This window comes from Hippopotamus amphibius, chromosome 12 (assembly GCF_030028045.1).
Source record: "Hippopotamus amphibius kiboko isolate mHipAmp2 chromosome 12, mHipAmp2.hap2, whole genome shotgun sequence".
NCBI lineage: Eukaryota > Metazoa > Chordata > Mammalia > Artiodactyla > Hippopotamidae > Hippopotamus > Hippopotamus amphibius.
This window is the reverse complement of record NC_080197.1, coordinates 52861915-52874059: the sequence shown is the minus strand read 5'-3', so window position 1 is coordinate 52874059 and position 12145 is coordinate 52861915.

Genomic DNA, 12145 nt, shown 5'->3' with positions numbered 1-12145 from the left:
CCTTAGGCAGGTTTATTCCTAGGTATTTTATTCTTTTGGTTGCAATGGTGAATGGGAGAGTTTCCTTAATTTCTCTTTCTGCTCTTCCGTTGTTAGTGTATAGGAATGCAAGAGATTTCTGTGCATTAATTTTGTATCCTGCTACTTTACTAAACTCATCAATTAGTGCTAGCAGTTTTCTGGTAGAGTCTTTAGGGTTTTCTATATATAATATCATGTCATCTGCAAAGCGTGACAATTTGACTTCTTCTTTTCCAATTTGGATTCCTTTGATTTCTTTTTCTTCTCTGATTGCTGTGGCTAACACTTCCAAAACTATGTTGAATAATAGTGGTGAGAGTGGACACCCTTGTCTTGTTCCTGTTCTTAGAGGGAATGCTTTCATTTTTTCCCCATTGAGAATGATGTTGGCTTTTGGTTTGTCATATATGGCTTTTATTATGTTGAGGTAATTTCCTTCTATGCCCATTTTCTGGAGAGCTTTTATCATAAATGGATGTTGAACTTTGTCAAAAGCTTTTTCTGCATCTATTGAAATGATCATATGGTTTTTATCCTTCAATTTGTTGATATGATGTATCATGTTGATTGATTTGTGTATATTGAAGAATCCTTGCATCCCAGGGATAAACCCCACTTGATCATGGTGTATGATTTTTTTAATGTGCTGTTGGATTCTGTTAGCTAGTATTTTGTTGAGGATTTTTGCATCTATATTCATCAGTGATATTGGTCTGTAGTTTTCTTTTTTTGTGACATCTTTGCCTGGTTTTGGTATGAGGGTGAGGGTGGCCTCGTAGAATGAGTTTGGGAGTGCTCTGCCTTCTGCAATATTTTGGAAGAGTTTGAGAAGGATAGGTGTTAACTCTTCTCGAAATGTTTGATAGAATTCGCCCGTGAATCCATCTGGTCCTGGGCTTTTGTGTGTTGGGAGATTTTTAATCACTGCCTCAATTTCCGTACTTGTGATTGGTCTGTTCATGGTTTCTATTTCTTCCTGGTTCAGTCTTGGAAGATTGTATTTTTCTAAGAATGTATCCATTTCTTCCAGGTTATCCAATTGATTGGCATATAGTTGCTTGTAGTAGTCTCTCATGATGTTTTGTATTTCTGAGGTGTCCGTTGTGACTTCTCCTTTTTCATTTCTAATTCTGTTGATTTGCATCTTCCCCCTTTTTTTCTTGATGAGTCTGGCTAATGGTTTATCAATTTTGTTAATCTTCTCAAAGAACCAGCTTTTAGTTTTATTTATTTTTCTTATGGTTTCTTTCCTTTCTTTTTCATTTATTTCTGCTCTGATCTTTATGATTTCTTTCCTTCTGCTCACTTTGGCGTTTCTTTGTTCTTCTTTCTCTAGTTGTTTGAGGTGTAAGGTTAGGTTGTTTATTTGATCATTTTCTTGTTTCTTAAGGTAGGACTGTATTGCTATAAACTTCCGTCTTAGAACTGCTTTTGCTGCATCCCAGAGGTTTTGGGTTGTTGTGTTTTCGTTGTCATTTGTTTCTAGATATTTTTTGATTTCCTCTTTGATTTCTTTACTGATTCCTTGGTTGTTTAAGAGTGAATTGTTTACCCTCCATGTGTTTGTATTTTTTGCAGTTTTTTTCCTGTAATTGATATCTAGTCTCATGGCGTTGTGGTCTGAGAAGATGCTTGATATGATTTCAATTTTCTTGAATTTGCTGAGGTTTGATTTGTGACCCAAGATGTGATCTATCCTGGAAAATGTTCCGTGTGCACTTGAGAAGAAAGAGTACTCTGTCGTTTTTGGATGGAATGTCCTATAAATATCAATTAAGTCGAGATGGTCTAATGTGTCATTTAAAGCTTGTGTGTCTTTGTTTATTTTCTGTTTGGATGATCTGTCCATTGATGTAAGTGGGGTGTTCAAGTCTCCCACTATTTTTGTGTTCCTGTCGATGTCCCCTTTTATAGCTGTTAGCAATTGCCTTATGTATTGAGGTGCTCCTATGTTGGGGGCATAGATATTTACCATTGTGATATGTTCTTTTTGAATGGATCCCTTGATCATTAGATAGTGTCTTTCCTTTTCTCTTGTAATAGTCTTTACTTTCAAGTCTAATTTGTCTGATATGAGTATTGCTACTCCAGCTTTCTTTTGACTTCCATTTGCATGGAATATCTTTTTCCATCCCTTTACATTCAGTCTATATGTATCCCTTGGTCTGAAGTGGGTTTCTTGTAGGCAGCTTATAGAAGGGTCTTGTTTTTGGATCCATTCAGCCAGTCTGTGTCTTTTGGTTGGAGCATTTAATCCATTTACATTTAAAGTGATTACTGACATGTGTGTTCCAATTACCATTTTCTTAATTGTTTTTGGTTTGTATTTGTAGGTGTTTTCCTTTTCTTGTGTTTCCTACTTAGAGAAGTTCCTTTAGCAGTTGTTGTAAGGCTGGTTTGGTGGTGCTGAATTCTCTTAACTTTTGCTTGTCTGGAAAGCTTTTGATTTCTTCCTCAAATCTGAATGAGATTCTTGCTGGGTAGAGTATTCTTGGCTGTAGGTTTCTCTCTTTCAGGACTTTCAGTATATCTTGCCATTCCCTTCTGGCCTGCAGAGTTTCTGTAGAAAGGTCAGCTGTTATCCTGATGGGTTTTCCCTTATATGTTGTTTGTTGCTTTTCTCTTGCTGCTTTTAATATTTTTTCTTTGTGTTTAATTGTCGTTAGTTTGATTAATATGTGTCTTGGTGTATTTCTCCTTGGGTTTATTCTGTATGGGACTCTCTGTGCTTCTTGGACTTGGTGAATTATTTCCTTTCCCATGTTGGGGAAGTTTTCCACTAGAACCTCTTCAAATATTTTCTCAGACCGTTTCTTGTTTTCTTCTTCTTCTGGGATGCCTATAATTCGAATGTTGGTACGTTTAAGGTTATCACTGAGGTCTCTGAGACTGTCTTCTAATCTTTTTATTCTTTTTTCTTTTTCCTGCTCTGTGGCAATTATTTCCCCCATTCTATCTTCCAACTCACTTATTTGTTCTTCTGCCTCAGTCATTGTGCTGGTTATAGCATCTAGAGTATTTTTAATTTCAGTTATTTTGTTATCCATTGCTGTTTGTTTTTCTGAGTTCTTATGAACTGTTTCTTGTACTTTCTCTATGTTGTTATCGAGATTTTTGTATCATTTTTACTATCATTACTCTAAATTCTTTTTCAGGCATTTTTCCTATTTCCTCTTCATTTATTTGGTCTTGTGGGTTTTTTTCCTGCTCCTTTGCCTGCATGGTGTTTCTTTGTTTCCTCATGGTTGTCCAAACTTTTGGGGTTGCTTGTCCTGGTGATAGAGGTGTTTATAGAAGACTGTCCAAGCCTCAGACTAATGTCCAAGTATTGGATTAAACGAATATTAAGTCTAGGAAACACATACATGTATAAGACACACAATTACTGAATCCGTTAGGACATAAGGCTCTAGAAAGACCTGACAGAACCCCAGTGTGCTATCAGATATTCAAAGAGAAACCCAGCAGAAATTGACAACTGAAACAGAACAAATCAGAGACAAAAGCAAAAGCAAACAAACAACAAATAACACCCTACACCTACAAACATCAATCCAGGGAGATTTTGTAAGCTAGGATCAAATATAGAAAAGAGCTGGAGTACCACCAGAGAGAATGGAGATTTTCAGAATGTAATTAGACAACTGTACTAAGAACTAAGATAAAGACAAAAGCCTAGTATTAAATACCAAGGTAGTGCATCATCTGGAGAATAGAGCAAGGAGTCTGAGCAGACCGATAGTGTTGCTTATAAGTATGTTAAGGTAAAATAAACTTAAAATGGCTGGAAGAAAGGGGAACAGAAGAGTGTAATGTAGTTGGAAATATGCAAATAAAAAGAAAGGAATAGAAATGTATAAAAGATAGGGATGAAAGGAAAGTATGAGAGATATATTGTCCATACTACCAAAAACTTAGCTAGATATAGAAGTATATAAAAAGGCAAAAAAAAAAAAAAAAAAAAAAAGAATAAAAAATATCATTAAAAAATTATGTTATAAAACTTGTAGATCCCTTAGGGCTATGATCGTATTTAATAAATCAAAAAAAAAAAAAAAAAAAAAGAGAGAGAGAGAGAAAAAAAAAAAAATCCAGAACTGATCCCAGAATGGACCAGTTCAATAGGTATTGATACTACTATTTCTGTTTCCTTAGTGTCTCAGCTGTAAGTGTCCTTCTCCTTGCCTTCGGTTTTTTTTGCGTTATTCTGTGACCAGCAAAGGTTCCTTTATTGTTCATCTGTAAGCATCGGTGTGTGGAGAGGGAGAGAGTACAATAGTGGCTCCTTCTCCTGGGAGTGAGTGAGCAGTGGCGCACTGTTGTTTCAGTCAGGCTTGGAGGTGCCTGTTGCAGAGGGCGCTGGTGGCTCAGGTGTAAACAGAAAGTCTTAGAGTTGGGCCTCTCTCAGGGTTTTTTTCTTTTTGATGCTGTTGTTTTTTTGTTTTTTATTTTCTCTCGGCAGCCTCCCTGCTGCTGGCGTTGCAAGGGCTAGCCCCGCCTGAGTGCCTGAGGGTGCTTGTTATCCCTGAGCGCCTTAGGTGGCCTGCAGGACATCTCTCCACTGCCTGTTGCAGAGGCTCCGAAAGAGAGAGAGAGGCTATGCGCACGGCTCCTCCCCCCTGCCTGTGAGCCTGCAGCCTCCAGCCGCCATCATGGCCAGGCAGCTCTCAGGGACAGGCACTCCTCTCCGCGGACCTCCTCCCTCCTGTCCTCTCAGTCCGTCACCCTACCAGCAACAATGTTTCTCACCCTGAACCAGCTCTCTGGTTCCCACACTCCCGCTCCTGGACCCTCCATTCAGCCGCAGATCAATGTCTCGGTCCGGGAACGCTGAGCTGCGCTGCGGACCCTCCGCATGTTTCTCACTCCCTCCCGTCTGCCACAGCTCCGCCGCTTCACCCTCTTTGAGCCCTCGTAGATGCCTCCCTACCGGCTATGTCGGGCTCCCCGCAGCCCTTTCTGGTGTCCGAGGCCGTCTGCTGGTGTTCAGCTGGTTCTCTGTGGGAATGACTGCGTCCTTCCGTGCATTCCCAATGCATCTGTGGAGAGGGATGCACTCCACGTCTCTCTACTTTGCCGCCATCTTTTCTCCCCTGCAATACTCTTGAATTTTCTTTTTTCTTTTCTCTCACTCTCTCTCTTTCTTTTTTTTTTCAGCCATGTTGCGTGGCTTGCAGGATCTCACTTCCCCCACCAGGGACTGAAACTGGGCTATGGCAGTGAAAGCACCAAATCCTAATCACTAGAGCAGGGAACTCCCATCTTTTTTTTTAATTTTTCCTTTTTATTTTTTAATGGGGGAGAAGTAAAGGAGTGAGCAGACTTCTTGTGCCTGGGTATGACTAGCTCTGTGAGCAAGTCACATGTTTATTAGTATAAATAATATTAATATTATTCTATTAACATATATTAATACTATGATAATTAGCATTAATACAAAGAGTTAATAATAGTACAGTTTACCCTTGAACAATGCAAGGGTTGGAGCACTGACACCCGCACAGTTGAAAATCCAGGTATAACTTAGAGTCTGCCTTCTGTTTTGGTGGTTCTTCCCAATCTGAGGATATGAATTCTCAGATTCAACCAAATGTGGATTGTGTAGCACTGTAGTATTATTATTGAAATAATCCATGCATAAGTGGACCTGCACAGTTCGCCTGTGTTGTTCAAGGGTCAACTGTATTTAAAAATATAATTTAATAGTATTAATTAAATAGTTTTTACTTATTTATATAATTAATATAAATGATTAATAAGTGTTCATCATCATTAAAATGTAAATATTTGTTCATGAATGTTCACAACAGCACTATTCACAGTAGCCAAAAGGTGGAAACAACCCAACTGTCCATCAGCTGATGAGTGGATAAACAAAGTATGGTAAATCCATACAAGGGAATATTATCCAGTTGTAAAAGGAATGAAAAAATGCTACATGCTACAAGATGGATGAATCTCAAAATCACTACCGTAGGTAAAAGAAACCATACGTAAAAGTCACATATTGTATGATTCTTTTTATTTATTATTTATTATTTATTTATTTAATTATTGGCTGCACCACATGGTTTGTGGGATCTTAGTTCCCTGACCAGGGATTGAACCCGTGCTGCCTACAGTGGAAGCATGGAGTCTTAACCACTGGACCACCAGGGAAATCCCTGTATGATTCTTTTTATATGAAACACCCACAATAGGCAAATCCATAGAGACAGAAGTAGATTAGTGGTGGTCAGGGGGTAGGGAAGGGGTGACTGGGGAGTGAGTGCTCATGGGTACCCATGTACTTATGGGATGATGAAAAAGTTTTGAAACTAGAGAGACATGCTTATACTGCATTGTGAATACACCTGATGCCACTGAATTGTGCACTTTAAAAAGGTTAATAGTATGTAGTCAGAATTTCACCTCAAGTTAAAAAATGCATGTTTCAGGACTTCCTAGGTGGCGCAGTGGTAAAGAGTCCACCTGCCAAGGCAGGGGACACGGGTTTGAGCGCTGCCCTGGGAAGATTCCACATGCCACGGAGCAACTAAGCCCGTGTGCCACAACTATTGAGCCTGTGCTCTAGAGCCTGTGAGCCATAACTACTGAGCCCATGTGCTGCAACTACTGAAGCTCACGTGCCTAGGGCCCGTGCTCCACAACAAGAGAAGCCACTGCAATGAGGAGCCTGCGCACCGTAATGAAGACTAGCCCCCACTCACAGCAACTAGAGAAAGCCCGTGTGCAGCAATGAAGACCCAATGCAGCCAATAAATAAAATAAATTTATTTTAAAAAATGCTTGTTTCAGTGCTTACTGCATGCTATGAATATCTAGTTTACCAAGATCCTGAGACTCTGTAAAGATAGGTAATTTGCCACATGTCATAGAGGTAAAAAGAGAAAAAAGGAAGATGTACAGCCTTCTCCGTTTTTGGCTTCTTATCCCTGGGCATGACTCTCAAACACAAAAATTTGGGGTATCTCTGAATCCACTCCTCTTCCACCCACCCCTCTTAGCGAAGGCAGGCGACAACAATTATGGGGGTATTATTGAAAGGACACTTTCCTTGCTTGAGTGAGGACACGGACTTCCCTCAAGTGTCTGCTGGGCATCATCCCATATACATCAAATATTCCAAAAGACTTGCGTCATCCAGCACAGAGATAATAACTACCCCTGTGACCACAGCTGGAGGAAACGGCTTTCCATCACATTTTTATAATGCCATTTTCATCTTTGGGGACAGAGAGAGGCAAGGTGATGGAACCTAAGAGCTAATTAGTTCTCATGAAGGAAGACCTCTGTCAAAGGTGATGAGAACTGAAGATTCCTAGCATCTCCTGTGGAGGTGTCTTGAGAGCCTCTGAAGACACCAGGGAGCAAATCTCTAGCCATCCTCTTGGATTTTCTTTTAAAGAAAGGTGTATGGCATTTGAAGTCTGAAATCTGGGGTTTTGAATTCTGGCTCTGCCATTTACTGGCTGTATTGCTGTAACAAATCCCAGGAAGCCTCAGCTACTTCATGTGGGAAATGGAGACTGAAGAGGGGCCTTGCAGAGATAATGCAGTGAGAGGCGTAGCACAGTGTTTGGCACACACACAGTGTGCACCCCCAACAGGAGAGCTGCTGCTGTGATCTCAGGCATATTGCTTTAGCAAAACTGAAGCTGCTGCCTTCTTCAAAACAGCTCCACAGTAAACCATTCGGAATAAGCTGTGATGACCATGAACCATCTGTGCGGGGAAGTTGTATTTGGAGGGTATATGTCTATGGATAGGTGAACAACTGTGAATGAACACGGGATGAATACATCTGTTGAAAACTGGGGTTCAGTGTTGACTAATGCTTTGACCTAAGGTCTCTAAAAGTATTTGCTTGTACTTCACCTTTTTTAAAAAAAATTGAGGTAAAGGTGATTGACAATGTTTTGTTGGTTTCAGGTGTACAGCAATGTTACACCAAATAAATACCCGTTGAATGAATGAATGAAAGAGTGAATAGTATTGAAAGGGTTTAGGTATGCTCAAAGATGGCTTTAACATAATCCAGGGGAAAGTTGATAAGGATTTCTTGGGCATACTGGCTTATGTTGAGACTGATGTAATAACTGTCACACTATCCCAGTGAATATTCCTTAGTAGCATTTTAAGAGGGAGAATATTTCCCTGGATGAATCCCTGAGCAGATGAAGTTCTTGGGAATTCCAGGTGGGTAGGGTTAGAGAGTTCACAACTGAATGGACACTGTTATACAAAAAGACTGAAGAAGCAATCAAAATGTTAATATTCCACCTTTAACATGAAGCCTAGGAGCCTTCAGATGATTTCTGTATTCAGTTACATTTTAAGCCTCTCTCAAAAATTTCCATTTAGAAGGCCCCTTCAGAGCTTACCTTATTGCTAAGCAGAACGGACCAAAGGTGATGTTTTTCTATGTAATGCAGACCTTGGAGGTTACCACCTGATTCTCAAACAGGGCTGAAAGACAAATGCTGGTGTCATGCTCAAGATGTGTTGTCCCTCTAATTCCTGTCTCTAAACATATCAGCCTTTCAACAACAGCGTGGTGATAACCAATGTGGGATCATTTGCACTAGTAATATTTCTTTAGAAGGCAAAATTAGGCTTTTATATTTTGTTTTCATTACCTTTAAGACTATCTCACATCCACACAAACAAGGTAAACTAGAAATTCCATCTTGGAGTTTTGTATTCAAAATCGTACAGCACCTTTGTTACTATAAGAGCTTTCTGATGAAAAACACCTCCTCAAGTTAAAGAAGTTCTGGACAGTATGCAATTTTTTTTAAGAACTTTTATTGAGATACAGTTAACATACAATAAACTGCATATATTTAGAGTGTACAATTTGGTATTTTTTTTCTTATTAGTAATGTATATACGGCAATCCCAATCTCCCAATTCATTTCCCCCCAACCCTCCCCGCTTTCCCCACTTGGTGTCCATACGTTTGTTCTCTACATCTGTGTCTCTATTGCTGCCTTGCAAATGGATGGTATGCAATTTTGATAACATTTTATAGAATGATATCTGTTTTCAGTAATATCTAACTGGCATTTTTTTTCTCACTGAATCTCAAATATTTCCAATATTTTCCATAATGATTTACAGCATGATTACATCATCAAATTTAAATTTTCTGAGGGGCAAAGGAGCTAGACCTTTATAATCTCAATTTAACTGATCTATGGAAACGGCCTTCCCTTGGGAAGGGGGTTTGACCTTGGGTTTATGGCTGTCTTCAGCTAAAGGCAAGTCCCAAAGAGGGACTCATCTGAGAGACGGTGGTTGCCAACACTCCTGGGAGCTGGGGATGTGTGCTTCAGATCCAAGGTAGGGGATCTTGGTGGTACACCACGGCCTCTACTAGAAATGGGGGTGCAACAAGTGTGTGTGACTGCCCATAGCTCTGGTTCCCTCCATTTCTTAATCATGGAGGCCCATACTTAATTTTAAAATCAGTTTTAAACTTTTAAATCATGACATATACCATACCAGAGAACTTACAACACGTATAACAAATAGATCATTTCCAATAACTTGGAAGCCCCCACACAAATCTCCTTAATTGTATTCTCTGTGGAGGTAACTGCTGACCTAAGTTTACTGTTTATCACTTATTGGCTAATCTTAACAGCTTTTTTTTTTTTTTAAATAAGAACATCAGTCAGATTGGGTTAGGGAACACAATTCAGCCTACAACAAGATTTTCTTTTCTTGCAAACATCTTTACTACAACTGTTCTTGAACACTTCTCTGCATGCGTTACAGAAAGACCATCACATCCATTCACTGATATGGTACCGATTGTTCTCAACATGACAAGCAGGTAGCACTCTTACAAGCATCTTTCTTATGGGTTCTTAAATGCTTCTCTGCATGCTTTCTTTTTATAGCTTTTTTAAACCATATAAATATTCCTAATCAATATATGTTTTAGTTTAGTTTTGTTTTTGAACTTTATCTAAATGGAATCACCCCACTTTGTATTGTCTTTTTCTGCTGAACATGATCTAATTTAGTTTTATGGATGCTGGCAGCTGTAGCTCATTCTTCTTTATTGTGTATCATTTCATTGTATGATGTTTCATTCTGTAATGCAACTGATTCTTTTTATATGGTCTTCTGGTGCTACCTTTCCTTCCTTTTTTTTTTTTTTTTAAATTGAAGTATAGTTGATTTACAACAGAGATTGTGCCAATCTCTGCTGTACAACAAAGTGACTCAGTTACACACATATATGCATCCTTTTCAATTTTTTTCTTTCTTTAAAAATTTTTCTAATTTAAAAATTTTTTTACTTAAAAATTTTTTTTAATTGGTGCTACCTTTCTTATAACAGTTTGTATTTTAAGAGCTTCTGTATTTAACCAAAGCCTAATCGCTAATTGCTGACTTCCAGGTACTGTGACGAACCAGATATAAATATCTTATTCAAGTAAGAACTTTTGATTTTGATAGAAATGTATTCCTTATACCACTTAATCAGACTCCACTGACCCACAAAGGATGGTTGATTTTTCTCAGGGCACAGTTAACATTATAAAATTCAACATTTTGTGACTCTACAGTTTAAAGACTATATTCAGGAATATTGTCTTTAAAAAATGAGATCGAAAGGTTACCCAGGAGTCAATAAATAGCTGTGGTATATAGGAACGCATTCTGTATATAGGCGCCTCATGAATAACACTGAATATCACTTCTGGGTTTTATTGCTGTGACTGTCAAGCATGGGGTCTTAGCCTGGAACACAGCTATTCAAAATAATGAATCATGGGCAGTGAGTCAAGAAATGTTGAACTTCAGCCCACAACTCTAAGAATGAGGAATTCTGCTAACTGCTTCGGTTTTTATACTGTACTAATGCTGTGAATAGCTTTTCAAAAATTTTGCCAGGCATAACATTTCTGGAAATAGCCTTTCTCTAATGGTTTTCCTGATGCAGAAGAAATTCCTACAGGAAACCTCGACCGTCAATGTAATTTCCTGTCGCTAAAGACAGAGCAAATCAGTGGCTTTAATTTGCTAAATGTCTAGGTCTACCCTGTTAGATCTATGAATACCCTGAGATACATAGAAATTTTGTGATTGTAGTTTAACCTGCTTATAATCAATTAAGGTGTTAATTATTTGGGATTAATTATTCTGTTAAACTTAGTTATTAGAATAGTAATCAAAGATCAGGTAAAAGGTTTACAGAAAAATTACTAGATTTCTATTGAAAATGACCAGATATTTAAGTTACACTTATGTTTAAGAAATACAAATCTTTATGATATGCCAAAGATCCCTTTTTAACATTAAACAACTCAGTTAACAAACAAAATTAGGCTCTTCTGGGAAACTAATTTCCCTAATTCCTAAAAAATATAAGTGACTGGAATACCATATCAGTGCTCAGTGAAGAAAACAATTCACTCTAGATATTTGAGTAGAGAGGACTTAACACAGCAATTTGGGTGTTTACACACTTGTAAAGAGCTGGAGGAGCAGAAATCAGGAGGCCAGCGGCCACTAGTCCTGCCATCACATCTGTCACTGTCACGGCTGCCAACTCACAAAGCTGGAAACTGGACACTTGTATCTACACTTATATCTGAATTAAATATCTAATTTGGGGACTTGCTTGCCAACCACAACAGCAGCTGGAAAATGGCCTCCACCTTCATACCCAGCTGTGTCATCCTTTCCGTGAGGAACCTAAGCTGCATCTAAAACCCCAGCTGTAAGAGAGTCTGAAAAATGTAGTGTTTTCCCTTCTAGCCCCTACAGCACTGGAGGGAATTCGCAAGAGGTGGGATTGGGTGCTAACTGCACAAAGACAAGATCCATGAAGCAAAAATTCTACTAATCAATATAGGTCGATTTATTATGATGGTAATGTTTCCTAAATATCATGAAATTGGATGCCTTTTGTCAAACAGAGCCCCTGTGAGATACATGGTATTAGACACAGTAGATGGTTTTCCAGTTGACCTTTTAAAAATGTTTATGAGCTAAGTTAGGTGTCTACTAAAGTCTCTTTTCATTGCATAGAAAGTATTTTCTCTTGACATTTGTCTGCAAATACATTGTAGAAAATAAGCTTTGATAGTCACATAGTTTTATG